The sequence below is a fragment of the Ranitomeya variabilis genome, chromosome 3 (assembly GCF_051348905.1).
Source record: "Ranitomeya variabilis isolate aRanVar5 chromosome 3, aRanVar5.hap1, whole genome shotgun sequence".
Lineage (NCBI taxonomy): Eukaryota > Metazoa > Chordata > Amphibia > Anura > Dendrobatidae > Ranitomeya > Ranitomeya variabilis.
In genome coordinates, this window is record NC_135234.1 from 375,509,049 (window position 1) to 375,536,541 (window position 27,493).

A 27,493-nucleotide genomic window follows, 5' to 3' on the forward strand; every position below is an offset into this window, starting at 1 on the left:
TCTGCATAACCACACCCTCCATCCCCATTGTGACAGCACGTGAAGGTTCCGTGCGACAAAGCAAGCTCCATTTCCAGCTCCCTATTCCAAAAATCCATTTAATATATGGTCCCCAAATAGGGGACGTATCAGATAAGAACAGACACTACGCTTGATCTTGAGCCATTTGGCCGAGAAGCGATGATCAGAAATGGTGTGCCACTTGGGCCGCACCAAGGCCTACAACCGAAACCCACTGTGGAGACATAGCAAAAGATTGCCGCAGGGAAGACATTTTCCAGAAACTCTGGAAGTTCTGTAGATGACAGTTCTGCGGTGTGCGTGTGTTCAAGCTGTGCACAACGCGTTTTGAATCTGCATAACCACACCCTCCATCCCCATTGTGACAGCAAGTGAAGGTTCCGTGCGACAAAGCAAGCTCCATTTCCAGTTCCCTATTCCAAAAATCTATTTAATATATGGTCCCCAAATAGGGTACGTATCAGATAAGAACAGACACTACGCTTGATCTTGAGCCATTTGGCCGAGAAGCGATGATCAGAAATGGTTTGCCACTTGGGCCGCACCAAGGCCTACAACCGAAACCCACTGTGGAGACATAGCAAAAGATTGCCGCAGGGAAGACATTTTCCAGAAACTCTGGAAGCTCTGTAGATGACAGTTCTGCGGTGTGCGTGTGTTCAAGCTGTGCACAACGCGTTTTGAATCTGCATAACCACACCCTCCATCCCCATTGTGACAGCACGTGAAGGTTCCGTGCGACAAAGCAAGCTCCATTTCCAGCTCCCTATTCCAAAAATCCATTTAATATATGGTCCCCAAATAGGGGATGTATCAGATAAGAACAGACTCTACGCTTGATCTTGAGCCATTTGGCCGAGAAGCGATGATCAGAAATGGTTTGCCACTTGGGCCGCACCAAGGCCTACAACCGAAACCCACTGTGGAGACATAGCAAAAGATTGCCGCAGGGAAGACATTTTCCAGAAACTTTGGAAGCTCTGTAGATGACAGTTCTGCGGTGTGCGTGTGTTCAAGCTGTATACAACGCGTTTCGAATCTGCATAACCACACCCTCCATCCCCATTGTGACAGCACGTGAAGGTTCCGTGCGACAAAGCAAGCTCCATTGCCAGCTCCCTATTCCAAAAATCCATTTAATATATGGTCCCCAAATAGGGGACGTATCAGATAAGAACAGACTCTACGCTTGATCTTGAGCCATTTGGCCGAGAAGCGATGATCAGAAATGGTTTGCCATTTGGGCCGCACCAAGGCCTACAACCGAAACCCACTGTGGAGACATAGCAAAAGATTGCCGCAGGGAAGACATTTTCCAGAAACTCTGGAAGCTCTGTAGATGACAGTTCTGCGGTGTGCGTGTGTTCAAGCTGTGCACAACGCGTTTTGAATCTGCATAACCACACCCTCCATCCCCATTGTGACAGCACGTGAAGGTTCCGTGCGACAAAGCAAGCTCCATTTCCAGCATCCTATTCCAAAAATCCATTTAATATATGGTCCCCAAATAGGGGACGTATCAGATAAGAACAGACTCTACGCTTGATCTTGAGCCATTTGGCCGAGAAGCGATGATCAGAAATGGTTTGCCACTTGGGCCGCACCAAGGCCTACAACCGAAACCCACTGTGGAGACTTAGCAAAAGATTGCCGCAGGGAAGACATTTTCCAGAAACTCTGGAAGCTCTGTAGATGACAGTTCTGCGGTGTGCGTGTGTTCAAGCTGTGCACAACGCGTTTCGAATCTGCATAACCACACCCTCCATCCCCATTGTGACAGCACGTGAAGGTTCCGTGTGACAAAGCAAGCTCCATTTCCAGCTCCCTATTCCAAAAATCCATTTAATATATGGTCCCCAAATAGGGGACGTATCAGATAAGAACAGACACTACGCTTGATCTTGAGCCATTTGGCCGAGAAGCGATGATCAGAAATGGTTTGCCACTTGGGCCGCACCAAGGCCTACAACCGAAACCCACTGTGGAGACATAGCAAAAGATTGCCGCAGGGAAGACATTTTCCAGAAACTCTGGAAGCTCTGTCGATGACAGTTCTGTGGTGTGCGTGTGTTCAAGCTGTGCACAACGCGTTTTGAATCTGCATAACCACACCCTCCATCCCCATTGTGACAGCACGTGAAGGTTCCGTGCGACGAAGCAAGCTCCATTTCCAGCTCCCTATTCCAAAAATCCATTTAATATATGGTCCCCAAATAGGGGACGTATCAGATAAGAACAGACACTACGCTTGATCTTGAGCCATTTGGCCGAGAAGCGATGATCAGAAATGGTTTGCCACTTGGGCCACACCAAGGCCTACAACCGAAACCCACTGTGGAGACATAGCAAAAGATTGCCGCAGGGAAGACATTTTCCAGAAACTCTGGAAGCTCTGTAGATGACAGTTCTGCTGTGTGCGTGTGTTCAAGCTGTGCACAACGCGTTTTGAATCTGCATAACCACACCCTCCATCCCCATTGTGACAGCACGTGAAGGTTCCGTGCGACAAAGCAAGCTCCATTTCCAGCTCCCTATTCCAAAAATCTATTTAATATATGGTCCCCAAATAGGGGACGTATCAGATAAGAACAGACACTACACTTGATCTTGAGCCATTTGGCCGAGAAGCGATGATCAGAAATGGTTTGCCACTTGGGCCGCACCAAGGCCTACAACCGAAACCCACTGTGGAGACATAGCAAAAGATTGCCGCAGGGAAGACATTTTCCAAAAACTCTGGAAGCTCTGTAGATGACAGTTCTGCGGTGTGCGTGTGTTCAAGCTGTGCACAACGCGTTTTGAATCTTCATAACCACACCCTCCATCCCCATTGTGACAGCACGTGAAGGTTCCGTGTGACAAAGCAAGCTCCATTTCCAGCTCCCTATTCCAAAAATCCATTTAATATATGGTCCCCAAATAGGGGACGTATCAGATAAGAACAGACACTACGCTTAAACTTGAGCCATTTGGCCGAGAAGCGATGATCAGAAATGGGTTGCCACTTGGGCCGCACCAAGGCCTAAAACCGAAACCCACTGTGGAGACATAGCAAAAGATTGCTGCAGGGAAGACATTTTCCAGAAACTCTGGAAGCTCTGTCGATGACAGTTCTGCGGTGTGCGTGTGTTCAAGCTGTGCACAACGCGTTTTGAATCTGCATACCACACCCTCCATCCCCATTGTGACAGCACATGAAGGTTCCGTGCGACAAAGCAAGCTCCATTTCCAGCTCCCTATTCCAAAAATCTATTTAATATATGGTCCCCAAATAGGGGACGTATCAGATAAGAACAGACACTACGCTTGATCTTGAGCCATTTGGCCGAGAAGCGATGATCAGAAATGGTTTGCCACTTGGGCCGCACCAAGGCCTACAACCGAAACCCACTGTGGAGACATAGCAAAAGATTGCCGCAGGGAAGACATTTTCCAGAAACTCTGGAAGTTCTGTAGATGATAGTTCTGCGGTGTACGTGTGTTCAAGCTGTGCACAACGCGTTTTGAATCTGCATAACCACACCCTCCATCCCCATTGTGACAGCACGTGAAGGTTCCGTGCGACAAAGCAAGCTCCATTTCCAACTCCCTATTCCAAAAATCTATTTAATATATGGTCCCCAAATAGGGGACGTATCAGATAAGAACAGACACTACGCTTGATCTTGAGCCATTTGGCCGAGAAGCGATGATCAGAAATGGTTTGCCACTTGGGCCGCACCAAGGCCTACAACCGAAACCCACTGTGGAGACATAGCAAAAGATTGCCGCAGGGAAGACATTTTCCAGAAACTCTGGAAGTTCTGTAGATGATAGTTCTGCGGTGTGCGTGTGTTCAAGCTGTGCACAACGCGTTTTGAATCTGCATAACCACACCCTCCATCCCCATTGTGACAGCACGTGAAGGTTCCGTGCGACAAAGCAAGCTCCATTTCCAGCTCCCTATTCCAAAAATCTATTTAATATATGGTCCCCAAATAGGGGACATATCAGATAAGAGCAGACACTACGCTTGATCTTGAGCCATTTGGCCAAGAAGCGATGATCAGAAATGGTTTGCCACTTGGGCCGCACCAAGGCCTACAACCGAAACCCACTGTGGAGACATAGCAAAAGATTGCCGCAGGGAAGACATTTTCCAGAAACTCTGGAAGCTCTGTCGATGACAGTTCTGCGGTGTGCGTGTGTTCAAGCTGTGCACAACGCGTTTTGAATCTGCAAAACCACACCCTCCATCCCCATTGTGACAGCACATGAAGGTTCCGTGCGACAAAGCAAGCTCCATTTCCAGCTCCCTATTCCAAAAATCTATTTAATATATGGTCCCCAAATAGGGGACGTATCAGATAAGAACAGACACTACGCTTGATCTTGAGCCATTTGGCCGAGAAGCGATGATCAGAAATGGTTTGCCACTTGGGCCGCACCAAGGCCTACAACCGAAACCCACTGTGGAGACATAGCAAAAGATTGCCGCAGGGAAGACATTTTCCAGAAACTCTGGAAGTTCTGTAGATGATAGTTCTGCGGTGTGCGTGTGTTCAAGCTGTGCACAACGCGTTTTGAATCTGCATAACCACACCCTCCATCCCCATTGTGACAGCACGTGAAGGTTCCGTGTGACAAAGCAAGCTCCATTTCCAGCTCCCTATTCCAAAAATCCATTTAATATATGGTCCCCAAATAGGGGACGTATCAGATAAGAACAGACACTACGCTTGATCTTGAGCCATTTGGCCGAGAAGCGATGATCAGAAATGGTTTGCCACTTGGGCCGCACCAAGGCCTACAACCGAAACCCACTGTGGAGACATAGCAAAAGATTGCCGCAGGGAAGACATTTTCCAGAAACTCTGGAAGCTCTGTAGATGACAGTTCTGCGGTGTGCGTGTGTTCAAGCTGTGCACAACGCGTTTTGAATCTGCATAACCACACCCTCCATCCCCATTGTGACAGCACGTGAAGGTTCCGTGCGACGAAGCAAGCTCCATTTCCAGCTCCCTATTCCAAAAATCCATTTAATATATGGTCCCCAAATAGGGGACGTATCAGATAAGAACAGACACTACGCTTGATCTTGAGCCATTTGGCCGAGAAGCGATGATCAGAAATGGTTTGCCACTTGGGCCACACCAAGGCCTACAACCGAAACCCACTGTGGAGACATAGCAAAAGATTGCCGCAGGGAAGACATTTTCCAGAAACTCTGGAAGCTCTGTCGATGACAGTTCTGCGGTGTGCGTGTGTTCAAGCTGTGCACAACGCGTTTTGAATCTGCAAAACCACACCCTCCATCCCCATTGTGACAGCACATGAAGGTTCCGTGCGACAAAGCAAGCTCCATTTCCAGCTCCCTATTCCAAAAATCTATTTAATATATGGTCCCCAAATAGGGGACGTATCAGATAAGAACAGACACTACGCTTGATCTTGAGCCATTTGGCCGAGAAGCGATGATCAGAAATGGTTTGCCACTTGGGCCGCACCAAGGCCTACAACCGAAACCCACTGTGGAGACATAGCAAAAGATTGCCGCAGGGAAGACATTTTCCAGAAACTCTGGAAGTTCTGTAGATGATAGTTCTGCGGTGTGCGTGTGTTCAAGCTGTGCACAACGCGTTTTGAATCTGCATAACCACACCCTCCATCCCCATTGTGACAGCACGTGAAGGTTCCGTGTGACAAAGCAAGCTCCATTTCCAGCTCCCTATTCCAAAAATCCATTTAATATATGGTCCCCAAATAGGGGACGTATCAGATAAGAACAGACACTACGCTTGATCTTGAGCCATTTGGCCGAGAAGCGATGATCAGAAATGGTTTGCCACTTGGGCCGCACCAAGGCCTACAACCGAAACCCACTGTGGAGACATAGCAAAAGATTGCCGCAGGGAAGACATTTTCCAGAAACTCTGGAAGCTCTGTAGATGACAGTTCTGCGGTGTGCGTGTGTTCAAGCTGTGCACAACGCGTTTTGAATCTGCATAACCACACCCTCCATCCCCATTGTGACAGCACGTGAAGGTTCCGTGCGACGAAGCAAGCTCCATTTCCAGCTCCCTATTCCAAAAATCCATTTAATATATGGTCCCCAAATAGGGGACGTATCAGATAAGAACAGACACTACGCTTGATCTTGAGCCATTTGGCCGAGAAGCGATGATCAGAAATGGTTTGCCACTTGGGCCACACCAAGGCCTACAACCGAAACCCACTGTGGAGACATAGCAAAAGATTGCCGCAGGGAAGACATTTTCCAGAAACTCTGGAAGCTCTGTAGATGACAGTTCTGCGGTGTGCGTGTGTTCAAGCTGTGCACAACGCGTTTTGAATCTGCATAACCACACCCTCCATCCCCATTGTGACAGCACGTGAAGGTTCCGTGCGACAAAGCAAGCTCCATTTCCAGCTCCCTATTCCAAAAATCTATTTAATATATGGTCCCCAAATAGGGGACGTATCAGATAAGAACAGACACTACACTTGATCTTGAGCCATTTGGCCGAGAAGCGATGATCAGAAATGGTTTGCCACTTGGGCCGCACCAAGGCCTACAACCGAAACCCACTGTGGAGACATAGCAAAAGATTGCCGCAGGGAAGACATTTTCCAAAAACTCTGGAAGCTCTGTAGATGACAGTTCTGCGGTGTGCGTGTGTTCAAGCAGTGCACAATGCGTTTTGAATCTGCATAACCACACCCTCCATCCCCATTGTGACAGCACGTGAAGGTTCCGTGTGACAAAGCAAGCTCCATTTCCAGCTCCCTATTCCAAAAATCTATTTAATATATGGTCCCCAAATAGGGGACGTATCAGATAAGAACAGACACTACGCTTGATCTTGAGCCATTTGGCCGAGAAGCGATGATCAGAAATGGTTTGCCACTTGGGCCGCACCAAGGCCTACAACCGAAACCCACTGTGGAGACATAGCAAAAGATTGCCGCAGGGAAGACATTTTCCAGAAACTCTGGAAGCTCTGTCGATGACAGTTCTGCAGTGTGCGTGTGTTCAAGCTGTGCACAACGCGTTTTGAATCTGCATAACCACACCCTCCATCCCCATTGTGACAGCACGTGAAGGTTCCGTGTGACAAAGCAAGCTCCATTTCCAGCTCCCTATTCCAAAAATCCATTTAATATATGGTCCCCAAATAGGGGACGTATCAGATAAGAACAGACACTACGCTTGATCTTGAGCCATTTGGCCGAGAAGCGATGATCAGAAATGGTTTGCCACTTGGGCCGCACCAAGGCCTACAACCGAAACCCACTGTGGAGACATAGCAAAAGATTGCCGCAGGGAAGACATTTTCCAGAAACTCTGGAAGCTCTGTAGATGACAGTTCTGCGGTGTGCGTGTGTTCAAGCTGTGCACAACGCGTTTTGAATCTGCATAACCACACCCTCCATCCCCATTGTGACAGCACGTGAAGGTTCCGTGCGACAAAGCAAGCTCCATTTCCAGCTCCCTATTCCAAAAATCCATTTAATATATGGTCCCCAAATAGGGGATGTATCAGATAAGAACAGACTCTACGCTTGATCTTGAGCCATTTGGCCGAGAAGCGATGATCAGAAATGGTTTGCCACTTGGGCCGCACCAAGGCCTACAACCGAAACCCACTGTGGAGACATAGCAAAAGATTGCCGCAGGGAAGACATTTTCCAGAAACTTTGGAAGCTCTGTAGATGACAGTTCTGCGGTGTGCGTGTGTTCAAGCTGTATACAACGCGTTTCGAATCTGCATAACCACACCCTCCATCCCCATTGTGACAGCACGTGAAGGTTCCGTGCGACAAAGCAAGCTCCATTGCCAGCTCCCTATTCCAAAAATCCATTTAATATATGGTCCCCAAATAGGGGACGTATCAGATAAGAACAGACTCTACGCTTGATCTTGAGCCATTTGGCCGAGAAGCGATGATCAGAAATGGTTTGCCATTTGGGCCGCACCAAGGCCTACAACCGAAACCCACTGTGGAGACATAGCAAAAGATTGCCGCAGGGAAGACATTTTCCAGAAACTCTGGAAGCTCTGTAGATGACAGTTCTGCGGTGTGCGTGTGTTCAAGCTGTGCACAACGCGTTTTGAATCTGCATAACCACACCCTCCATCCCCATTGTGACAGCACGTGAAGGTTCCGTGCGACAAAGCAAGCTCCATTTCCAGCATCCTATTCCAAAAATCCATTTAATATATGGTCCCCAAATAGGGGACGTATCAGATAAGAACAGACTCTACGCTTGATCTTGAGCCATTTGGCCGAGAAGCGATGATCAGAAATGGTTTGCCACTTGGGCCGCACCAAGGCCTACAACCGAAACCCACTGTGGAGACTTAGCAAAAGATTGCCGCAGGGAAGACATTTTCCAGAAACTCTGGAAGCTCTGTAGATGACAGTTCTGCGGTGTGCGTGTGTTCAAGCTGTGCACAACGCGTTTCGAATCTGCATAACCACACCCTCCATCCCCATTGTGACAGCACGTGAAGGTTCCGTGTGACAAAGCAAGCTCCATTTCCAGCTCCCTATTCCAAAAATCCATTTAATATATGGTCCCCAAATAGGGGACGTATCAGATAAGAACAGACACTACGCTTGATCTTGAGCCATTTGGCCGAGAAGCGATGATCAGAAATGGTTTGCCACTTGGGCCGCACCAAGGCCTACAACCGAAACCCACTGTGGAGACATAGCAAAAGATTGCCGCAGGGAAGACATTTTCCAGAAACTCTGGAAGCTCTGTCGATGACAGTTCTGTGGTGTGCGTGTGTTCAAGCTGTGCACAACGCGTTTTGAATCTGCATAACCACACCCTCCATCCCCATTGTGACAGCACGTGAAGGTTCCGTGCGACAAAGCAAGCTCCATTTCCAGCATCCTATTCCAAAAATCCATTTAATATATGGTCCCCAAATAGGGGACGTATCAGATAAGAACAGACTCTACGCTTGATCTTGAGCCATTTGGCCGAGAAGCGATGATCAGAAATGGTTTGCCACTTGGGCCGCACCAAGGCCTACAACCGAAACCCACTGTGGAGACTTAGCAAAAGATTGCCGCAGGGAAGACATTTTCCAGAAACTCTGGAAGCTCTGTAGATGACAGTTCTGCGGTGTGCGTGTGTTCAAGCTGTGCACAACGCGTTTCGAATCTGCATAACCACACCCTCCATCCCCATTGTGACAGCACGTGAAGGTTCCGTGTGACAAAGCAAGCTCCATTTCCAGCTCCCTATTCCAAAAATCCATTTAATATATGGTCCCCAAATAGGGGACGTATCAGATAAGAACAGACACTACGCTTGATCTTGAGCCATTTGGCCGAGAAGCGATGATCAGAAATGGTTTGCCACTTGGGCCGCACCAAGGCCTACAACCGAAACCCACTGTGGAGACATAGCAAAAGATTGCCGCAGGGAAGACATTTTCCAGAAACTCTGGAAGCTCTGTCGATGACAGTTCTGTGGTGTGCGTGTGTTCAAGCTGTGCACAACGCGTTTTGAATCTGCATAACCACACCCTCCATCCCCATTGTGACAGCACGTGAAGGTTCCGTGCGACGAAGCAAGCTCCATTTCCAGCTCCCTATTCCAAAAATCCATTTAATATATGGTCCCCAAATAGGGGACGTATCAGATAAGAACAGACACTACGCTTGATCTTGAGCCATTTGGCCGAGAAGCGATGATCAGAAATGGTTTGCCACTTGGGCCACACCAAGGCCTACAACCGAAACCCACTGTGGAGACATAGCAAAAGATTGCCGCAGGGAAGACATTTTCCAGAAACTCTGGAAGCTCTGTAGATGACAGTTCTGCTGTGTGCGTGTGTTCAAGCTGTGCACAACGCGTTTTGAATCTGCATAACCACACCCTCCATCCCCATTGTGACAGCACGTGAAGGTTCCGTGCGACAAAGCAAGCTCCATTTCCAGCTCCCTATTCCAAAAATCTATTTAATATATGGTCCCCAAATAGGGGACGTATCAGATAAGAACAGACACTACACTTGATCTTGAGCCATTTGGCCGAGAAGCGATGATCAGAAATGGTTTGCCACTTGGGCCGCACCAAGGCCTACAACCGAAACCCACTGTGGAGACATAGCAAAAGATTGCCGCAGGGAAGACATTTTCCAAAAACTCTGGAAGCTCTGTAGATGACAGTTCTGCGGTGTGCGTGTGTTCAAGCTGTGCACAACGCGTTTTGAATCTGCATAACCACACCCTCCATCCCCATTGTGACAGCACGTGAAGGTTCCGTGTGACAAAGCAAGCTCCATTTCCAGCTCCCTATTCCAAAAATCCATTTAATATATGGTCCCCAAATAGGGGACGTATCAGATAAGAACAGACACTACGCTTAAACTTGAGCCATTTGGCCGAGAAGCGATGATCAGAAATGGGTTGCCACTTGGGCCGCACCAAGGCCTAAAACCGAAACCCACTGTGGAGACATAGCAAAAGATTGCTGCAGGGAAGACATTTTCCAGAAACTCTGGAAGCTCTGTCGATGACAGTTCTGCGGTGTGCGTGTGTTCAAGCTGTGCACAACGCGTTTTGAATCTGCATACCACACCCTCCATCCCCATTGTGACAGCACATGAAGGTTCCGTGCGACAAAGCAAGCTCCATTTCCAGCTCCCTATTCCAAAAATCTATTTAATATATGGTCCCCAAATAGGGGACGTATCAGATAAGAACAGACACTACGCTTGATCTTGAGCCATTTGGCCGAGAAGCGATGATCAGAAATGGTTTGCCACTTGGGCCGCACCAAGGCCTACAACCGAAACCCACTGTGGAGACATAGCAAAAGATTGCCGCAGGGAAGACATTTTCCAGAAACTCTGGAAGTTCTGTAGATGATAGTTCTGCGGTGTACGTGTGTTCAAGCTGTGCACAACGCGTTTTGAATCTGCATAACCACACCCTCCATCCCCATTGTGACAGCACGTGAAGGTTCCGTGCGACAAAGCAAGCTCCATTTCCAACTCCCTATTCCAAAAATCTATTTAATATATGGTCCCCAAATAGGGGACGTATCAGATAAGAACAGACACTACGCTTGATCTTGAGCCATTTGGCCGAGAAGCGATGATCAGAAATGGTTTGCCACTTGGGCCGCACCAAGGCCTACAACCGAAACCCACTGTGGAGACATAGCAAAAGATTGCCGCAGGGAAGACATTTTCCAGAAACTCTGGAAGTTCTGTAGATGATAGTTCTGCGGTGTGCGTGTGTTCAAGCTGTGCACAACGCGTTTTGAATCTGCATAACCACACCCTCCATCCCCATTGTGACAGCACGTGAAGGTTCCGTGCGACAAAGCAAGCTCCATTTCCAGCTCCCTATTCCAAAAATCTATTTAATATATGGTCCCCAAATAGGGGACATATCAGATAAGAGCAGACACTACGCTTGATCTTGAGCCATTTGGCCAAGAAGCGATGATCAGAAATGGTTTGCCACTTGGGCCGCACCAAGGCCTACAACCGAAACCCACTGTGGAGACATAGCAAAAGATTGCCGCAGGGAAGACATTTTCCAGAAACTCTGGAAGCTCTGTCGATGACAGTTCTGCGGTGTGCGTGTGTTCAAGCTGTGCACAACGCGTTTTGAATCTGCAAAACCACACCCTCCATCCCCATTGTGACAGCACATGAAGGTTCCGTGCGACAAAGCAAGCTCCATTTCCAGCTCCCTATTCCAAAAATCTATTTAATATATGGTCCCCAAATAGGGGACGTATCAGATAAGAACAGACACTACGCTTGATCTTGAGCCATTTGGCCGAGAAGCGATGATCAGAAATGGTTTGCCACTTGGGCCGCACCAAGGCCTACAACCGAAACCCACTGTGGAGACATAGCAAAAGATTGCCGCAGGGAAGACATTTTCCAGAAACTCTGGAAGTTCTGTAGATGATAGTTCTGCGGTGTGCGTGTGTTCAAGCTGTGCACAACGCGTTTTGAATCTGCATAACCACACCCTCCATCCCCATTGTGACAGCACGTGAAGGTTCCGTGTGACAAAGCAAGCTCCATTTCCAGCTCCCTATTCCAAAAATCCATTTAATATATGGTCCCCAAATAGGGGACGTATCAGATAAGAACAGACACTACGCTTGATCTTGAGCCATTTGGCCGAGAAGCGATGATCAGAAATGGTTTGCCACTTGGGCCGCACCAAGGCCTACAACCGAAACCCACTGTGGAGACATAGCAAAAGATTGCCGCAGGGAAGACATTTTCCAGAAACTCTGGAAGCTCTGTAGATGACAGTTCTGCGGTGTGCGTGTGTTCAAGCTGTGCACAACGCGTTTTGAATCTGCATAACCACACCCTCCATCCCCATTGTGACAGCACGTGAAGGTTCCGTGCGACGAAGCAAGCTCCATTTCCAGCTCCCTATTCCAAAAATCCATTTAATATATGGTCCCCAAATAGGGGACGTATCAGATAAGAACAGACACTACGCTTGATCTTGAGCCATTTGGCCGAGAAGCGATGATCAGAAATGGTTTGCCACTTGGGCCACACCAAGGCCTACAACCGAAACCCACTGTGGAGACATAGCAAAAGATTGCCGCAGGGAAGACATTTTCCAGAAACTCTGGAAGCTCTGTCGATGACAGTTCTGCGGTGTGCGTGTGTTCAAGCTGTGCACAACGCGTTTTGAATCTGCAAAACCACACCCTCCATCCCCATTGTGACAGCACATGAAGGTTCCGTGCGACAAAGCAAGCTCCATTTCCAGCTCCCTATTCCAAAAATCTATTTAATATATGGTCCCCAAATAGGGGACGTATCAGATAAGAACAGACACTACGCTTGATCTTGAGCCATTTGGCCGAGAAGCGATGATCAGAAATGGTTTGCCACTTGGGCCGCACCAAGGCCTACAACCGAAACCCACTGTGGAGACATAGCAAAAGATTGCCGCAGGGAAGACATTTTCCAGAAACTCTGGAAGTTCTGTAGATGATAGTTCTGCGGTGTGCGTGTGTTCAAGCTGTGCACAACGCGTTTTGAATCTGCATAACCACACCCTCCATCCCCATTGTGACAGCACGTGAAGGTTCCGTGTGACAAAGCAAGCTCCATTTCCAGCTCCCTATTCCAAAAATCCATTTAATATATGGTCCCCAAATAGGGGACGTATCAGATAAGAACAGACACTACGCTTGATCTTGAGCCATTTGGCCGAGAAGCGATGATCAGAAATGGTTTGCCACTTGGGCCGCACCAAGGCCTACAACCGAAACCCACTGTGGAGACATAGCAAAAGATTGCCGCAGGGAAGACATTTTCCAGAAACTCTGGAAGCTCTGTAGATGACAGTTCTGCGGTGTGCGTGTGTTCAAGCTGTGCACAACGCGTTTTGAATCTGCATAACCACACCCTCCATCCCCATTGTGACAGCACGTGAAGGTTCCGTGCGACGAAGCAAGCTCCATTTCCAGCTCCCTATTCCAAAAATCCATTTAATATATGGTCCCCAAATAGGGGACGTATCAGATAAGAACAGACACTACGCTTGATCTTGAGCCATTTGGCCGAGAAGCGATGATCAGAAATGGTTTGCCACTTGGGCCACACCAAGGCCTACAACCGAAACCCACTGTGGAGACATAGCAAAAGATTGCCGCAGGGAAGACATTTTCCAGAAACTCTGGAAGCTCTGTAGATGACAGTTCTGCGGTGTGCGTGTGTTCAAGCTGTGCACAACGCGTTTTGAATCTGCATAACCACACCCTCCATCCCCATTGTGACAGCACGTGAAGGTTCCGTGCGACAAAGCAAGCTCCATTTCCAGCTCCCTATTCCAAAAATCTATTTAATATATGGTCCCCAAATAGGGGACGTATCAGATAAGAACAGACACTACACTTGATCTTGAGCCATTTGGCCGAGAAGCGATGATCAGAAATGGTTTGCCACTTGGGCTGCACCAAGGCCTACAACCGAAACCCACTGTGGAGACATAGCAAAAGATTGCCGCAGGGAAGACATTTTCCAAAAACTCTGGAAGCTCTGTAGATGACAGTTCTGCGGTGTGCGTGTGTTCAAGCAGTGCACAATGCGTTTTGAATCTGCATAACCACACCCTCCATCCCCATTGTGACAGCACGTGAAGGTTCCGTGTGACAAAGCAAGCTCCATTTCCAGCTCCCTATTCCAAAAATCTATTTAATATATGGTCCCCAAATAGGGGACGTATCAGATAAGAACAGACACTACGCTTGATCTTGAGCCATTTGGCCGAGAAGCGATGATCAGAAATGGTTTGCCACTTGGGCCGCACCAAGGCCTACAACCGAAACCCACTGTGGAGACATAGCAAAAGATTGCCGCAGGGAAGACATTTTCCAGAAACTCTGGAAGCTCTGTCGATGACAGTTCTGCAGTGTGCGTGTGTTCAAGCTGTGCACAACGCGTTTTGAATCTGCATAACCACACCCTCCATCCCCATTGTGACAGCACGTGAAGGTTCCGTGTGACAAAGCAAGCTCCATTTCCAGCTCCCTATTCCAAAAATCCATTTAATATATGGTCCCCAAATAGGGGACGTATCAGATAAGAACAGACACTACGCTTGATCTTGAGCCATTTGGCCGAGAAGCGATGATCAGAAATGGTTTGCCACTTGGGCCGCACCAAGGCCTACAACCGAAACCCACTGTGGAGACATAGCAAAAGATTGCCGCAGGGAAGACATTTTCCAGAAACTCTGGAGGTTCTGTAGATGATAGTTCTGCGGTGTGCGTGTGTTCAAGCTGTGCACAACGCGTTTTGAATCTGCATAACCACACCCTCCATCCCCATTGTGACAGCACGTGAAGGTTCCGTGCGACAAAGCATGCTCCATTTCCAGCTCCCTATTCCAAAAATCTATTTAATATATGGTCCCCAAATAGGGGACATATCAGATAAGAGCAGACACTACGCTTGATCTTGAGCCATTTGGCCAAGAAGCGATGATCAGAAATGGTTTGCCACTTGGGCCGCACCAAGGCCTACAACCGAAACCCACTGTGGAGACATAGCAAAAGATTGCCGCAGGGAAGACATTTTCCAGAAACTCTGGAAGCTCTGTCGATGACAGTTCTGCGGTGTGCGTGTGTTCAAGCTGTGCACAACGCGTTTTGAATCTGCATAACCACACCCTCCATCCCCATTGTGACAGCATGTGTAGGTTCCGTCTGACGAAGCAAGCTCCATTTCCAGCTCCGTTTTCCAAAAATCCATTTAATATATGGTCCCCAAATAGGGGACGTATCAGATAAGAACAGACACTACGCTTGATCTTGAGCCATTTGGCCGAGAAGCGATGATCAGAAATGGTTTGCCACTTAGGCCTCACCAAGGCCTACAACCGTAACCCACTGTGGAGACATAGCAAAAGATTGCCGCAGGGAAGACATTTTCCAGAAACCCTGGAAGCTCTGTAGATGACAGTTCTGCGGTGTGCGTGTGTTCAAGCTGTGCACAACGCATTTTGAATCTGCATAACCACACCCTCCATCCTCATTGTGACAGCACGTGAAGGTTCTGTGCGACAAAGCAAGCTCCATTTCCAGCTCCCTATTCCAAAAATCTATTTAATATATGGTCCCCAAATAGGGGACGTATCAGATAAGAACAGACACTACGCTTGATCTTGAGCCATTTGGCCGAGAAACGATGATCAGAAATGGTTTGCCACTTGGGCCGCACCAAGGCCTACAACCGAAACCCACTGTGGAGACATAGCAAAAGATTGCCGCAGGGAAGACATTTTCCAGAAACTCTGGAAGCTTTGTCGATGACAGTTCTGCGGTGTGCGTGTGTTCAAGCTGTGCACAACGCGTTTTGAATCTGCATAATCACACCCTCCATCCCCATTGTGACAGCACGTGAAGGTTCCGTGTGACAAAGCAAGCTCCATTTCCAGCTCCCTATTCCAAAAATCCATTTAATATATGGTCCCCAAATAGGGGACGTATCCGAGAAGAACAGACACTACGCTTGATCTTGAGCCATTTGGCCGAGAAGCGATGATCAGAAATGGTTTGCCACTTGGGCCGCCCCAAGGCCTACAACTGAAACCCACTCTGGAGACATAGCAAAAGATTGCCGCAGGGAAGACATTTTCCAGAAACTCTGGAAGCTCTGTAGATGACAGTTCTGCGGTGTGCGTGTGTTCAAGCTGTGCACAACGCGTTTTGAATCTGCATAACCACACCCTCCATCCCCATTGTGACAGCACGTGAAGGTTCCGTGCGACAAAGCAAGCTCCATTTCCAGCTCCCTATTCCAAAAATCCATTTAATATATGGTCCCCAAATAGGGGACGTATCAGATAAGAACAGACACTACGCTTGATCTTGAGCCATTTGGCCGAGAAGCGATGATCAGAAATGGTGTGCCACTTGGGCCGCACCAAGGCCTACAACCGAAACCCACTGTGGAGACATAGCAAAAGATTGCCGCAGGGAAGACATTTTCCAGAAACTCTGGAAGTTCTGTAGATGACAGTTCTGCGGTGTGCGTGTGTTCAAGCTGTGCACAACACGTTTTGAATCTGCATAACCACACCCTCCATCCCCATTGTGACAGCAAGTGAAGGTTCCGTGCGACAAAGCAAGCTCCATTTCCAGTTCCCTATTCCAAAAATCTATTTAATATATGGTCCCCAAATAGGGTACGTATCAGATAAGAACAGACACTACGCTTGATCTTGAGCCATTTGGCCGAGAAGCGATGATGAGAAATGGTTTGCCACTTGGGCCGCACCAAGGCCTACAACCGAAACCCACTGTGGAGACATAGCAAAAGATTGCCGCAGGGAAGACATTTTCCAGAAACTCTGGAAGCTCTGTAGATGACAGTTCTGCGGTGTGCGTGTGTTCAAGCTGTGCACAACGCGTTTTGAATCTGCATAACCACACCCTCCATCCCCATTGTGACAGCACGTGAAGGTTCCGTGCGACAAAGCAAGCTCCATTTCCAGCTCCCTATTCCAAAAATCCATTTAATATATGGTCCCCAAATAGGGGACGTATCAGATAAGAACAGACTCTACGCTTGATCTTGAGCCATTTGGCCGAGAAGCGATGATCAGAAATGGTTTGCCACTTGGGCCGCACCAAGGCCTACAACCGAAACCCACTGTGGAGACATAGCAAAAGATTGCCGCAGGGAAGACATTTTCCAGAAACTTTGGAAGCTCTGTAGATGACAGTTCTGCGGTGTGCGTGTGTTCAAGCTGTATACAACGCGTTTCGAATCTGCATAACCACACCCTCCATCCCCATTGTGACAGCACGTGAAGGTTCCGTGCGACAAAGCAAGCTCCATTGCCAGCTCCCTATTCCAAAAATCCATTTAATATATGGTCCCCAAATAGGGGACGTATCAGATAAGAACAGACTCTACGCTTGATCTTGAGCCATTTGGCCGAGAAGCGATGATCAGAAATGGTTTGCCATTTGGGCCGCACCAAGGCCTACAACCGAAACCCACTGTGGAGACATAGCAAAAGATTGCCGCAGGGAAGACATTTTCCAGAAACTCTGGAAGCTCTGTAGATGACAGTTCTGCGGTGTGCGTGTGTTCAAGCTGTGCACAACGCGTTTTGAATCTGCATAACCACACCCTCCATCCCCATTGTGACAGCACGTGAAGGTTCCGTGCGACAAAGCAAGCTCCATTTCCAGCATCCTATTCCAAAAATCCATTTAATATATGGTCCCCAAATAGGGGACGTATCAGATAAGAACAGACTCTACGCTTGATCTTGAGCCATTTGGCCGAGAAGCGATGATCAGAAATGGTTTGCCACTTGGGCCGCACCAAGGCCTACAACCGAAACCCACTGTGGAGACTTAGCAAAAGATTGCCGCAGGGAAGACATTTTCCAGAAACTCTGGAAGCTCTGTAGATGACAGTTCTGCGGTGTGCGTGTGTTCAAGCTGTGCACAACGCGTTTCGAATCTGCATAACCACACCCTCCATCCCCATTGTGACAGCACGTGAAGGTTCCGTGTGACAAAGCAAGCTCCATTTCCAGCTCCCTATTCCAAAAATCCATTTATTATATGGTCCCCAAATAGGGGACGTATCAGATAAGAACAGACACTACGCTTGATCTTGAGCCATTTGGCCGAGAAGCGATGATCAGAAATGGTTTGCCACTTGGGCCGCACCAAGGCCTACAACCGAAACCCACTGTGGAGACATAGCAAAAGATTGCCGCAGGGAAGACATTTTCCAGAAACTCTGGAAGCTCTGTCGATGACAGTTCTGTGGTGTGCGTGTGTTCAAGCTGTGCACAACGCGTTTTGAATCTGCATAACCACACCCTCCATCCCCATTGTGACATCACGTGAAGGTTCCGTGCGACGAAGCAAGCTCCATTTCCAGCTCCCTATTCCAAAAATCCATTTAATATATGGTCCCCAAATAGGGGACGTATCAGATAAGAACAGACACTACGCTTGATCTTGAGCCATTTGGCCGAGAAGCGATGATCAGAAATGGTTTGCCACTTGGGCCACACCAAGGCCTACAACCGAAACCCACTGTGGAGACATAGCAAAAGATTGCCGCAGGGAAGACATTTTCCAGAAACTCTGGAAGCTCTGTAGATGACAGTTCTGCGGTGTGCGTGTGTTCAAGCTGTGCACAACGCGTTTTGAATCTGCATAACCACACCCTCCATCCCCATTGTGACAGCACGTGAAGGTTCCGTGCGACAAAGCAAGCTCCATTTCCAGCTCCCTATTCCAAAAATCTATTTAATATATGGTCCCCAAATAGGGGACGTATCAGATAAGAACAGACACTACACTTGATCTTGAGCCATTTGGCCGAGAAGCGATGATCAGAAATGGTTTGCCACTTGGGCCGCACCAAGGCCTACAACCGAAACCCACTGTGGAGACATAGCAAAAGATTGCCGCAGGGAAGACATTTTCCAAAAACTCTGGAAGCTCTGTAGATGACAGTTCTGCGGTGTGCGTGTGTTCAAGCTGTGCACAACGCGTTTTGAATCTGCATAACCACACCCTCCATCCCCATTGTGACAGCACGTGAAGGTTCCGTGTGACAAAGCAAGCTCCATTTCCAGCTCCCTATTCCAAAAATCCATTTAATATATGGTCCCCAAATAGGGGACGTATCAGATAAGAACAGACACTACGCTTAAACTTGAGCCATTTGGCCGAGAAGCGATGATCAGAAATGGGTTGCCACTTGGGCCGCACCAAGGCCTAAAACCGAAACCCACTGTGGAGACATAGCAAAAGATTGCTGCAGGGAAGACATTTTCCAGAAACTCTGGAAGCTCTGTCGATGACAGTTCTGCGGTGTGCGTGTGTTCAAGCTGTGCACAACGCGTTTTGAATCTGCATAACCACACCCTCCATCCCCATTGTGACAGCACATGAAGGTTCCGTGCGACAAAGCAAGCTCCATTTCCAGCTCCCTATTCCAAAAATCTATTTAATATATGGTCCCCAAATAGGGGACGTATCAGATAAGAACAGACACTACGCTTGATCTTGAGCCATTTGGCCGAGAAGCGATGATCAGAAATGGTTTGCCACTTGGGCCGCACCAAGGCCTACAACCGAAACCCACTGTGGAGACATAGCAAAAGATTGCCGCAGGGAAGACATTTTCCAGAAACTCTGGAAGTTCTGTAGATGATAGTTCTGCGGTGTGCGTGTGTTCAAGCTGTGCACAACGCGTTTTGAATCTGCATAACCACACCCTCCATCCCCATTGTGACAGCACGTGAAGGTTCCGTGCGACAAAGCAAGCTCCATTTCCAACTCCCTATTCCAAAAATCTATTTAATATATGGTCCCCAAATAGGGGACGTATCAGATAAGAACAGACACTACGCTTGATCTTGAGCCATTTGGCCGAGAAGCGATGATCAGAAATGGTTTGCCACTTGGGCCGCACCAAGGCCTACAACCGAAACCCACTGTGGAGACATAGCAAAAGATTGCCGCAGGGAAGACATTTTCCAGAAACTCTGGAAGTTCTGTAGATGATAGTTCTGCGGTGTGCGTGTGTTCAAGCTGTGCACAACGCGTTTTGAATCTGCATAACCACACCCTCCATCCCCATTGTGACAGCACGTGAAGGTTCCGTGCGACAAAGCAAGCTCCATTTCCAGCTCCCTATTCCAAAAATCTATTTAATATATGGTCCCCAAATAGGGGACATATCAGATAAGAGCAGACACTACGCTTGATCTTGAGCCATTTGGCCAAGAAGCGATGATCAGAAATGGTTTGCCACTTGGGCCGCACCAAGGCCTACAACCGAAACCCACTGTGGAGACATAGCAAAAGATTGCCGCAGGGAAGACATTTTCCAGAAACTCTGGAAGCTCTGTCGATGACAGTTCTGCGGTGTGCGTGTGTTCAAGCTGTGCACAACGCGTTTTGAATCTGCATAACCACACCCTCCATCCCCATTGTGACAGCACATGAAGGTTCCGTGCGACAAAGCAAGCTCCATTTCCAGCTCCCTATTCCAAAAATCTATTTAATATATGGTCCCCAAATAGGGGACGTATCAGATAAGAACAGACACTACGCTTGATCTTGAGCCATTTGGCCGAGAAGCGATGATCAGAAATGGTTTGCCACTTGGGCCGCACCAAGGCCTACAACCGAAACCCACTGTGGAGACATAGCAAAAGATTGCCGCAGGGAAGACATTTTCCAGAAACTCTGGAAGTTCTGTAGATGATAGTTCTGCGGTGTGCGTGTGTTCAAGCTGTGCACAACGCGTTTTGAATCTGCATAACCACACCCTCCATCCCCATTGTGACAGCACGTGAAGGTTCCGTGCGACAAAGCAAGCTCCATTTCCAACTCCCTATTCCAAAAATCTATTTAATATATGGTCCCCAAATAGGGGACGTATCAGATAAGAACAGACACTACGCTTGATCTTGAGCCATTTGGCCGAGAAGCGATGATCAGAAATGGTTTGCCAATTGGGCCGCACCAAGGCCTACAACCGAAACCCACTGTGGAGACATAGCAAAAGATTGCCGCAGGGAAGACATTTTCCAGAAACTCTGGAAGCTCTGTAGATGACAGTTCTGCGGTGTGCATGTGTTCAAGCTGTGCACAACGCGTTTTGAATCTGCATAACCACACCCTCCATCCCCATTGTGACAGCACGTGAAGGTTCCGTGCGACAAAGCAAGCTCCATTGCCAGCTACCTATTCCAAAAATCCATTTAATATATGGTCCCCAAATAGGGGACGTATCAGATAAGAACAGACTCTACGCTTGATCTTGAGCCATTTGGCCGAGAAGCGATGATCAGAAATGGTTTGCCATTTGGGCCGCACCAAGGCCTACAACCGAAACCCACTGTGGAGACATAGCAAAAGATTGCCGCAGGGAAGACATTTTCCAGAAACTCTGGAAGCTCTGTAGATGACAGTTCTGCGGTGTGCGTGTGTTCAAGCTGTGCACAACGCGTTTTGAATCTGCATAACCACACCCTCCATCCCCATTGTGACAGCACGTGAAGGTTCCGTGCGACAAAGCAAGCTCCATTTCCAGCATCCTATTCCAAAAATCCATTTAATATATGGTCCCCAAATAGGGGACGTATCAGATAAGAACAGACTCTACGCTTGATCTTGAGCCATTTGGCCGAGAAGCGATGATCAGAAATGGTTTGCCACTTGGGCCGCACCAAGGCCTACAACCGAAACCCACTGTGGAGACTTAGCAAAAGATTGCCGCAGGGAAGACATTTTCCAGAAACTCTGGAAGCTCTGTAGATGACAGTTCTGCGGTGTGCGTGTGTTCAAGCTGTGCACAAAGCGTTTCGAATCTGCATAACCACACCCTCCATCCCCATTGTGACAGCACGTGAAGGTTCAGTGTGACAAAGCAAGCTCCATTTCCAGCTCCCTATTCCAAAAATCCATTTAATATATGGTCCCCAAATAGGGGACGTATCAGATAAGAACAGACACTACGCTTGATCTTGAGCCATTTGGCCGAGAAGCGATGATCAGAAATGGTTTGCCACTTGGGCCGCACCAAGGCCTACAACCGAAACCCACTGTGGAGACATAGCAAAAGATTGCCGCAGGGAAGACATTTTCCAGAAACTCTGGAAGCTCTGTCGATGACAGTTCTGTGGTGTGCGTGTGTTCAAGCTGTGCACAACGCGTTTTGAATCTGCATAACCACACCCTCCATCCCCATTGTGACAGCACGTGAAGGTTCCGTGCGACGAAGCAAGCTCCATTTCCAGCTCCCTATTCCAAAAATCCATTTAATATATGGTCCCCAAATAGGGGACGTATCAGATAAGAACAGACACTACGCTTGATCTTGAGCCATTTGGCCGAGAAGCGATGATCAGAAATGGTTTGCCACTTGGGCCACACCAAGGCCTACAACCGAAACCCACTGTGGAGACATAGCAAAAGATTGCCGCAGGGAAGACATTTTCCAGAAACTCTGGAAGCTCTGTAGATGACAGTTCTGCGGTGTGCGTGTGTTCAAGCTGTGCACAACGCGTTTTGAATCTGCATAACCACACCCTCCATCCCCATTGTGACAGCACGTGAAGGTTCCGTGCGACAAAGCAAGCTCCATTTCCAGCTCCCTATTCCAAAAATCTATTTAATATATGGTCCCCAAATAGGGGACGTATCAGATAAGAACAGACACTACACTTGATCTTGAGCCATTTGGCCGAGAAGCGATGATCAGAAATGGTTTGCCACTTGGGCCGCACCAAGGCCTACAACCGAAACCCACTGTGGAGACATAGCAAAAGATTGCCGCAGGGAAGACATTTTCCAAAAACTCTGGAAGCTCTGTAGATGACAGTTCTGCGGTGTGCGTGTGTTCAAGCTGTGCACAACGCGTTTTGAATCTGCATAACCACACCCTCCATCCCCATTGTGACAGCACGTGAAGGTTCCGTGTGACAAAGCAAGCTCCATTTCCAGCTCCCTATTCCAAAAATCCATTTAATATATGGTCCCCAAATAGGGGACGTATCAGATAAGAACAGACACTACGCTTAAACTTGAGCCATTTGGCCGAGAAGCGATGATCAGAAATGGGTTGCCACTTGGGCCGCACCAAGGCCTAAAACCGAAACCCACTGTGGAGACATAGCAAAAGATTGCTGCAGGGAAGACATTTTCCAGAAACTCTGGAAGCTCTGTCGATGACAGTTCTGCGGTGTGCGTGTGTTCAAGCTGTGCACAACGCGTTTTGAATCTGCATAACCACACCCTCCATCCCCATTGTGACAGCACATGAAGGTTCCGTGCGACAAAGCAAGCTCCATTTCCAGCTCCCTATTCCAAAAATCTATTTAATATATGGTCCCCAAATAGGGGACGTATCAGATAAGAACAGACACTACGCTTGATCTTGAGCCATTTGGCCGAGAAGCGATGATCAGAAATGGTTTGCCACTTGGGCCGCACCAAGGCCTACAACCGAAACCCACTGTGGAGACATAGCAAAAGATTGCCGCAGGGAAGACATTTTCCAGAAACTCTGGAAGTTCTGTAGATGATAGTTCTGCGGTGTGCGTGTGTTCAAGCTGTGCACAACGCGTTTTGAATCTGCATAACCACACCCTCCATCCCCATTGTGACAGCACGTGAAGGTTCCGTGCGACAAAGCAAGCTCCATTTCCAACTCCCTATTCCAAAAATCTATTTAATATATGGTCCCCAAATAGGGGACGTATCAGATAAGAACAGACACTACGCTTGATCTTGAGCCATTTGGCCGAGAAGCGATGATCAGAAATGGTTTGCCACTTGGGCCGCACCAAGGCCTACAACCGAAACCCACTGTGGAGACATAGCAAAAGATTGCCGCAGGGAAGACATTTTCCAGAAACTCTGGAAGTTCTGTAGATGATAGTTCTGCGGTGTGCGTGTGTTCAAGCTGTGCACAACGCGTTTTGAATCTGCATAACCACACCCTCCATCCCCATTGTGACAGCACGTGAAGGTTCCGTGCGACAAAGCAAGCTCCATTTCCAGCTCCCTATTCCAAAAATCTATTTAATATATGGTCCCCAAATAGGGGACATATCAGATAAGAGCAGACACTACGCTTGATCTTGAGCCATTTGGCCAAGAAGCGATGATCAGAAATGGTTTGCCACTTGGGCCGCACCAAGGCCTACAACCGAAACCCACTGTGGAGACATAGCAAAAGATTGCCGCAGGGAAGACATTTTCCAGAAACTCTGGAAGCTCTGTCGATGACAGTTCTGCGGTGTGCGTGTGTTCAAGCTGTGCACAACGCGTTTTGAATCTGCATAACCACACCCTCCATCCCCATTGTGACAGCACATGAAGGTTCCGTGCGACAAAGCAAGCTCCATTTCCAGCTCCCTATTCCAAAAATCTATTTAATATATGGTCCCCAAATAGGGGACGTATCAGATAAGAACAGACACTACGCTTGATCTTGAGCCATTTGGCCGAGAAGCGATGATCAGAAATGGTTTGCCACTTGGGCCGCACCAAGGCCTACAACCGAAACCCACTGTGGAGACATAGCAAAAGATTGCCGCAGGGAAGACATTTTCCAGAAACTCTGGAAGTTCTGTAGATGATAGTTCTGCGGTGTGCGTGTGTTCAAGCTGTGCACAACGCGTTTTGAATCTGCATAACCACACCCTCCATCCCCATTGTGACAGCACGTGAAGGTTCCGTGCGACAAAGCAAGCTCCATTTCCAACTCCCTATTCCAAAAATCTATTTAATATATGGTCCCCAAATAGGGGACGTATCAGATAAGAACAGACACTACGCTTGATCTTGAGCCATTTGGCCGAGAAGCGATGATCAGAAATGGTTTGCCAATTGGGCCGCACCAAGGCCTACAACCGAAACCCACTGTGGAGACATAGCAAAAGATTGCCGCAGGGAAGACATTTTCCAGAAACTCTGGAAGCTCTGTAGATGACAGTTCTGCGGTGTGCATGTGTTCAAGCTGTGCACAACGCGTTTTGAATCTGCATAACCACACCCTCCATCCCCATTGTGACAGCACGTGAAGGTTCTGTGCGACAAAGCAAGCTCCATTGCCAGCTCCCTATTCCAAAAATCCATTTAATATATGGTCCCCAAATAGGGGACGTATCAGATAAGAACAGACTCTACGCTTGATCTTGAGCCATTTGGCCGAGAAGCGATGATCAGAAATGGTTTGCCATTTGGGCCGCACCAAGGCCTACAACCGAAACCCACTGTGGAGACATAGCAAAAGATTGCCGCAGGGAAGACATTTTCCAGAAACTCTGGAAGCTCTGTAGATGACAGTTCTGCGGTGTGCGTGTGTTCAAGCTGTGCACAACGCGTTTTGAATCTGCATAACCACACCCTCCATCCCCATTGTGACAGCACGTGAAGGTTCCGTGCGACAAAGCAAGCTCCATTTCCAGCATCCTATTCCAAAAATCCATTTAATATATGGTCCCCAAATAGGGGACGTATCAGATAAGAACAGACTCTACGCTTGATCTTGAGCCATTTGGCCGAGAAGCGATGATCAGAAATGGTTTGCCACTTGGGCCGCACCAAGGCCTACAACCGAAACCCACTGTGGAGACTTAGCAAAAGATTGCCGCAGGGAAGACATTTTCCAGAAACTCTGGAAGCTCTGTAGATGACAGTTCTGCGGTGTGCGTGTGTTCAAGCTGTGCACAAAGCGTTTCGAATCTGCATAACCACACCCTCCATCCCCATTGTGACAGCACGTGAAGGTTCAGTGTGACAAAGCAAGCTCCATTTCCAGCTCCCTATTCCAAAAATCCATTTAATATATGGTCCCCAAATAGGGGACGTATCAGATAAGAACAGACACTACGCTTGATCTTGAGCCATTTGGCCGAGAAGCGATGATCAGAAATGGTTTGCCACTTGGGCCGCACCAAGGCCTACAACCGAAACCCACTGTGGAGACATAGCAAAAGATTGCCGCAGGGAAGACATTTTCCAGAAACTCTGGAAGCTCTGTCGATGACAGTTCTGTGGTGTGCGTGTGTTCAAGCTGTGCACAACGCGTTTTGAATCTGCATAACCACACCCTCCATCCCCATTGTGACAGCACGTGAAGGTTCCGTGCGACGAAGCAAGCTCCATTTCCAGCTCCCTATTCCAAAAATCCATTTAATATATGGTCCCCAAATAGGGGACGTATCAGATAAGAACAGACACTACGCTTGATCTTGTGCCATTTGGCCGAGAAGCGATGATCAGAAATGGTTTGTCACTTGGGCCACACCAAGGCCTACAACCGAAACCCACTGTGGAGACATAGCAAAAGATTGCCGCAGGGAAGACATTTTCCAGAAACTCTGGAAGCTCTGTAGATGACAGTTCTGCGGTGTGCGTGTGTTCAAGCTGTGCACAACGCGTTTTGAATCTGCATAACCACACCCTCCATCCCCATTGTGACAGCACATGAAGGTTCCGTGCGACAAAGCAAGCTCCATTTCCAGCTCCCTATTCCAAAAATCTATTTAATATATGGTCCCCAAATAGGGGACGTATCAGATAAGAACAGACACTACACTTGATCTTGAGCCATTTGGCCGAGAAGCGATGATCAGAAATGGTTTGCCACTTGGTCCACACCAAGGCCTACAACCGAAACCCACTGTGGAGACATAGCAAAAGATTGCCGCAGGGAAGACATTTTCCAGAAACTCTGGAAGTTCTGTAGATGATAGTTCTGCGGTGTGCGTGTGTTCAAGCTGTGCACAACGTGTTTTGAATCTGCATAACCACACCCTCCATCCCCATTGTGACAGCACGTGAAGGTTCCGTGCGACAAAGCAAGCTCCATTTCCAACTCCCTATTCCAAAAATCTATTTAATATATGGTCCCCAAATAGGGGACGTATCAGATAAGAACAGACACTACGCTTGATCTTGAGCCATTTGGCCGAGAAGCGATGATCAGAAATGGTTTGCCACTTGGGCCGCACCAAGGCCTACAACCGAAACCCACTGTGGAGACATAGCAAAAGATTGCCGCAGGGAAGACATTTTCCAGAAACTCTGGAAGTTCTGTAGATGATAGTTCTGCGGTGTGCGTGTGTTCAAGCTGTGCACAACGCGTTTTGAATCTGCATAACCACACCCTCCATCCCCATTGTGACAGCACGTGAAGGTTCCGTGCGACAAAGCAAGCTCCATTTCCAGCTCCCTATTCCAAAAATCTATTTAATATATGGTCCCCAAATAGGGGACATATCAGATAAGAGCAGACACTACGCTTGATCTTGAGCCATTTGGCCAAGAAGCGATGATCAGAAATGGTTTGCCACTTGGGCCGCACCAAGGCCTACAACCGAAACCCACTGTGGAGACATAGCAAAAGATTGCCGCAGGGAAGACATTTTCCAGAAACTCTGGAAGCTCTGTCGATGACAGTTCTGC

General features: G+C 48.1%; 78 pseudogenes; all 78 read right to left on the reverse strand.

Moving 5' to 3' along the window:
- Positions 1-6: 6 nt before the first annotated feature.
- Positions 7-182, reverse strand: LOC143759939 (U2 spliceosomal RNA; annotated as a pseudogene).
- Positions 183-358: 176 nt separating this feature from the next.
- LOC143762215 (U2 spliceosomal RNA) lies at positions 359-535 on the reverse strand (annotated as a pseudogene).
- Positions 536-712: 177 nt separating this feature from the next.
- On the reverse strand, positions 713-888 carry LOC143762733 (U2 spliceosomal RNA; annotated as a pseudogene).
- Positions 889-1,065: 177 nt separating this feature from the next.
- Positions 1,066-1,241, reverse strand: LOC143762064 (U2 spliceosomal RNA; annotated as a pseudogene).
- Positions 1,242-1,418: 177 nt separating this feature from the next.
- LOC143761781 (U2 spliceosomal RNA) lies at positions 1,419-1,594 on the reverse strand (annotated as a pseudogene).
- Positions 1,595-1,771: 177 nt separating this feature from the next.
- LOC143760840 (U2 spliceosomal RNA) lies at positions 1,772-1,947 on the reverse strand (annotated as a pseudogene).
- Positions 1,948-2,124: 177 nt separating this feature from the next.
- LOC143763295 (U2 spliceosomal RNA) lies at positions 2,125-2,300 on the reverse strand (annotated as a pseudogene).
- Positions 2,301-2,477: 177 nt separating this feature from the next.
- LOC143760607 (U2 spliceosomal RNA) lies at positions 2,478-2,653 on the reverse strand (annotated as a pseudogene).
- Positions 2,654-2,830: 177 nt separating this feature from the next.
- LOC143763083 (U2 spliceosomal RNA) lies at positions 2,831-3,006 on the reverse strand (annotated as a pseudogene).
- Positions 3,007-3,182: 176 nt separating this feature from the next.
- On the reverse strand, positions 3,183-3,358 carry LOC143818780 (U2 spliceosomal RNA; annotated as a pseudogene).
- A 177-nt stretch (positions 3,359-3,535) lies between these two features.
- On the reverse strand, positions 3,536-3,711 carry LOC143760276 (U2 spliceosomal RNA; annotated as a pseudogene).
- A 177-nt stretch (positions 3,712-3,888) lies between these two features.
- On the reverse strand, positions 3,889-4,064 carry LOC143761944 (U2 spliceosomal RNA; annotated as a pseudogene).
- Positions 4,065-4,241: 177 nt separating this feature from the next.
- Positions 4,242-4,417, reverse strand: LOC143762739 (U2 spliceosomal RNA; annotated as a pseudogene).
- A 177-nt stretch (positions 4,418-4,594) lies between these two features.
- On the reverse strand, positions 4,595-4,770 carry LOC143760841 (U2 spliceosomal RNA; annotated as a pseudogene).
- Positions 4,771-4,947: 177 nt separating this feature from the next.
- LOC143763306 (U2 spliceosomal RNA) lies at positions 4,948-5,123 on the reverse strand (annotated as a pseudogene).
- Positions 5,124-5,300: 177 nt separating this feature from the next.
- LOC143762751 (U2 spliceosomal RNA) lies at positions 5,301-5,476 on the reverse strand (annotated as a pseudogene).
- A 177-nt stretch (positions 5,477-5,653) lies between these two features.
- Positions 5,654-5,829, reverse strand: LOC143760842 (U2 spliceosomal RNA; annotated as a pseudogene).
- A 177-nt stretch (positions 5,830-6,006) lies between these two features.
- Positions 6,007-6,182, reverse strand: LOC143763317 (U2 spliceosomal RNA; annotated as a pseudogene).
- A 177-nt stretch (positions 6,183-6,359) lies between these two features.
- Positions 6,360-6,535, reverse strand: LOC143760619 (U2 spliceosomal RNA; annotated as a pseudogene).
- A 177-nt stretch (positions 6,536-6,712) lies between these two features.
- Positions 6,713-6,888, reverse strand: LOC143760650 (U2 spliceosomal RNA; annotated as a pseudogene).
- A 177-nt stretch (positions 6,889-7,065) lies between these two features.
- Positions 7,066-7,241, reverse strand: LOC143760843 (U2 spliceosomal RNA; annotated as a pseudogene).
- Positions 7,242-7,418: 177 nt separating this feature from the next.
- Positions 7,419-7,594, reverse strand: LOC143762734 (U2 spliceosomal RNA; annotated as a pseudogene).
- Positions 7,595-7,771: 177 nt separating this feature from the next.
- On the reverse strand, positions 7,772-7,947 carry LOC143762065 (U2 spliceosomal RNA; annotated as a pseudogene).
- Positions 7,948-8,124: 177 nt separating this feature from the next.
- Positions 8,125-8,300, reverse strand: LOC143761782 (U2 spliceosomal RNA; annotated as a pseudogene).
- A 177-nt stretch (positions 8,301-8,477) lies between these two features.
- LOC143760844 (U2 spliceosomal RNA) lies at positions 8,478-8,653 on the reverse strand (annotated as a pseudogene).
- A 177-nt stretch (positions 8,654-8,830) lies between these two features.
- On the reverse strand, positions 8,831-9,006 carry LOC143761783 (U2 spliceosomal RNA; annotated as a pseudogene).
- A 177-nt stretch (positions 9,007-9,183) lies between these two features.
- Positions 9,184-9,359, reverse strand: LOC143760845 (U2 spliceosomal RNA; annotated as a pseudogene).
- A 177-nt stretch (positions 9,360-9,536) lies between these two features.
- Positions 9,537-9,712, reverse strand: LOC143763329 (U2 spliceosomal RNA; annotated as a pseudogene).
- A 177-nt stretch (positions 9,713-9,889) lies between these two features.
- Positions 9,890-10,065, reverse strand: LOC143760630 (U2 spliceosomal RNA; annotated as a pseudogene).
- Positions 10,066-10,242: 177 nt separating this feature from the next.
- On the reverse strand, positions 10,243-10,418 carry LOC143763084 (U2 spliceosomal RNA; annotated as a pseudogene).
- Positions 10,419-10,594: 176 nt separating this feature from the next.
- LOC143818781 (U2 spliceosomal RNA) lies at positions 10,595-10,770 on the reverse strand (annotated as a pseudogene).
- Positions 10,771-10,947: 177 nt separating this feature from the next.
- Positions 10,948-11,123, reverse strand: LOC143760277 (U2 spliceosomal RNA; annotated as a pseudogene).
- Positions 11,124-11,300: 177 nt separating this feature from the next.
- On the reverse strand, positions 11,301-11,476 carry LOC143761946 (U2 spliceosomal RNA; annotated as a pseudogene).
- Positions 11,477-11,653: 177 nt separating this feature from the next.
- Positions 11,654-11,829, reverse strand: LOC143762762 (U2 spliceosomal RNA; annotated as a pseudogene).
- Positions 11,830-12,006: 177 nt separating this feature from the next.
- Positions 12,007-12,182, reverse strand: LOC143760846 (U2 spliceosomal RNA; annotated as a pseudogene).
- Positions 12,183-12,359: 177 nt separating this feature from the next.
- LOC143763340 (U2 spliceosomal RNA) lies at positions 12,360-12,535 on the reverse strand (annotated as a pseudogene).
- A 177-nt stretch (positions 12,536-12,712) lies between these two features.
- LOC143762773 (U2 spliceosomal RNA) lies at positions 12,713-12,888 on the reverse strand (annotated as a pseudogene).
- A 177-nt stretch (positions 12,889-13,065) lies between these two features.
- Positions 13,066-13,241, reverse strand: LOC143760847 (U2 spliceosomal RNA; annotated as a pseudogene).
- Positions 13,242-13,418: 177 nt separating this feature from the next.
- LOC143763351 (U2 spliceosomal RNA) lies at positions 13,419-13,594 on the reverse strand (annotated as a pseudogene).
- Positions 13,595-13,771: 177 nt separating this feature from the next.
- Positions 13,772-13,947, reverse strand: LOC143760642 (U2 spliceosomal RNA; annotated as a pseudogene).
- A 177-nt stretch (positions 13,948-14,124) lies between these two features.
- On the reverse strand, positions 14,125-14,300 carry LOC143760651 (U2 spliceosomal RNA; annotated as a pseudogene).
- A 177-nt stretch (positions 14,301-14,477) lies between these two features.
- Positions 14,478-14,653, reverse strand: LOC143760848 (U2 spliceosomal RNA; annotated as a pseudogene).
- A 177-nt stretch (positions 14,654-14,830) lies between these two features.
- On the reverse strand, positions 14,831-15,006 carry LOC143762749 (U2 spliceosomal RNA; annotated as a pseudogene).
- A 173-nt stretch (positions 15,007-15,179) lies between these two features.
- LOC143760132 (U2 spliceosomal RNA) lies at positions 15,180-15,359 on the reverse strand (annotated as a pseudogene).
- A 177-nt stretch (positions 15,360-15,536) lies between these two features.
- Positions 15,537-15,712, reverse strand: LOC143760170 (U2 spliceosomal RNA; annotated as a pseudogene).
- Positions 15,713-15,886: 174 nt separating this feature from the next.
- On the reverse strand, positions 15,887-16,065 carry LOC143762618 (U2 spliceosomal RNA; annotated as a pseudogene).
- A 177-nt stretch (positions 16,066-16,242) lies between these two features.
- On the reverse strand, positions 16,243-16,418 carry LOC143759940 (U2 spliceosomal RNA; annotated as a pseudogene).
- Positions 16,419-16,594: 176 nt separating this feature from the next.
- Positions 16,595-16,771, reverse strand: LOC143762186 (U2 spliceosomal RNA; annotated as a pseudogene).
- A 177-nt stretch (positions 16,772-16,948) lies between these two features.
- On the reverse strand, positions 16,949-17,124 carry LOC143761555 (U2 spliceosomal RNA; annotated as a pseudogene).
- Positions 17,125-17,301: 177 nt separating this feature from the next.
- On the reverse strand, positions 17,302-17,477 carry LOC143762066 (U2 spliceosomal RNA; annotated as a pseudogene).
- Positions 17,478-17,654: 177 nt separating this feature from the next.
- On the reverse strand, positions 17,655-17,830 carry LOC143761784 (U2 spliceosomal RNA; annotated as a pseudogene).
- A 177-nt stretch (positions 17,831-18,007) lies between these two features.
- LOC143762367 (U2 spliceosomal RNA) lies at positions 18,008-18,183 on the reverse strand (annotated as a pseudogene).
- Positions 18,184-18,360: 177 nt separating this feature from the next.
- Positions 18,361-18,536, reverse strand: LOC143818775 (U2 spliceosomal RNA; annotated as a pseudogene).
- A 177-nt stretch (positions 18,537-18,713) lies between these two features.
- LOC143760653 (U2 spliceosomal RNA) lies at positions 18,714-18,889 on the reverse strand (annotated as a pseudogene).
- Positions 18,890-19,066: 177 nt separating this feature from the next.
- Positions 19,067-19,242, reverse strand: LOC143763085 (U2 spliceosomal RNA; annotated as a pseudogene).
- A 177-nt stretch (positions 19,243-19,419) lies between these two features.
- LOC143818831 (U2 spliceosomal RNA) lies at positions 19,420-19,595 on the reverse strand (annotated as a pseudogene).
- Positions 19,596-19,772: 177 nt separating this feature from the next.
- Positions 19,773-19,948, reverse strand: LOC143760278 (U2 spliceosomal RNA; annotated as a pseudogene).
- A 177-nt stretch (positions 19,949-20,125) lies between these two features.
- Positions 20,126-20,301, reverse strand: LOC143761947 (U2 spliceosomal RNA; annotated as a pseudogene).
- Positions 20,302-20,478: 177 nt separating this feature from the next.
- On the reverse strand, positions 20,479-20,654 carry LOC143818832 (U2 spliceosomal RNA; annotated as a pseudogene).
- A 177-nt stretch (positions 20,655-20,831) lies between these two features.
- Positions 20,832-21,007, reverse strand: LOC143760279 (U2 spliceosomal RNA; annotated as a pseudogene).
- Positions 21,008-21,180: 173 nt separating this feature from the next.
- Positions 21,181-21,360, reverse strand: LOC143762499 (U2 spliceosomal RNA; annotated as a pseudogene).
- A 177-nt stretch (positions 21,361-21,537) lies between these two features.
- LOC143761785 (U2 spliceosomal RNA) lies at positions 21,538-21,713 on the reverse strand (annotated as a pseudogene).
- Positions 21,714-21,890: 177 nt separating this feature from the next.
- LOC143762439 (U2 spliceosomal RNA) lies at positions 21,891-22,066 on the reverse strand (annotated as a pseudogene).
- Positions 22,067-22,243: 177 nt separating this feature from the next.
- Positions 22,244-22,419, reverse strand: LOC143763364 (U2 spliceosomal RNA; annotated as a pseudogene).
- Positions 22,420-22,596: 177 nt separating this feature from the next.
- LOC143760665 (U2 spliceosomal RNA) lies at positions 22,597-22,772 on the reverse strand (annotated as a pseudogene).
- A 177-nt stretch (positions 22,773-22,949) lies between these two features.
- LOC143763086 (U2 spliceosomal RNA) lies at positions 22,950-23,125 on the reverse strand (annotated as a pseudogene).
- A 177-nt stretch (positions 23,126-23,302) lies between these two features.
- On the reverse strand, positions 23,303-23,478 carry LOC143818833 (U2 spliceosomal RNA; annotated as a pseudogene).
- A 177-nt stretch (positions 23,479-23,655) lies between these two features.
- On the reverse strand, positions 23,656-23,831 carry LOC143760280 (U2 spliceosomal RNA; annotated as a pseudogene).
- Positions 23,832-24,008: 177 nt separating this feature from the next.
- LOC143761948 (U2 spliceosomal RNA) lies at positions 24,009-24,184 on the reverse strand (annotated as a pseudogene).
- Positions 24,185-24,361: 177 nt separating this feature from the next.
- Positions 24,362-24,537, reverse strand: LOC143818834 (U2 spliceosomal RNA; annotated as a pseudogene).
- Positions 24,538-24,714: 177 nt separating this feature from the next.
- LOC143760282 (U2 spliceosomal RNA) lies at positions 24,715-24,890 on the reverse strand (annotated as a pseudogene).
- A 177-nt stretch (positions 24,891-25,067) lies between these two features.
- On the reverse strand, positions 25,068-25,243 carry LOC143761725 (U2 spliceosomal RNA; annotated as a pseudogene).
- A 177-nt stretch (positions 25,244-25,420) lies between these two features.
- LOC143761788 (U2 spliceosomal RNA) lies at positions 25,421-25,596 on the reverse strand (annotated as a pseudogene).
- A 177-nt stretch (positions 25,597-25,773) lies between these two features.
- LOC143762450 (U2 spliceosomal RNA) lies at positions 25,774-25,949 on the reverse strand (annotated as a pseudogene).
- A 177-nt stretch (positions 25,950-26,126) lies between these two features.
- On the reverse strand, positions 26,127-26,302 carry LOC143761222 (U2 spliceosomal RNA; annotated as a pseudogene).
- A 177-nt stretch (positions 26,303-26,479) lies between these two features.
- Positions 26,480-26,655, reverse strand: LOC143759760 (U2 spliceosomal RNA; annotated as a pseudogene).
- A 177-nt stretch (positions 26,656-26,832) lies between these two features.
- On the reverse strand, positions 26,833-27,008 carry LOC143760283 (U2 spliceosomal RNA; annotated as a pseudogene).
- Positions 27,009-27,185: 177 nt separating this feature from the next.
- LOC143761949 (U2 spliceosomal RNA) lies at positions 27,186-27,361 on the reverse strand (annotated as a pseudogene).
- Between the last annotated feature and the right edge of the window lie 132 nt (positions 27,362-27,493).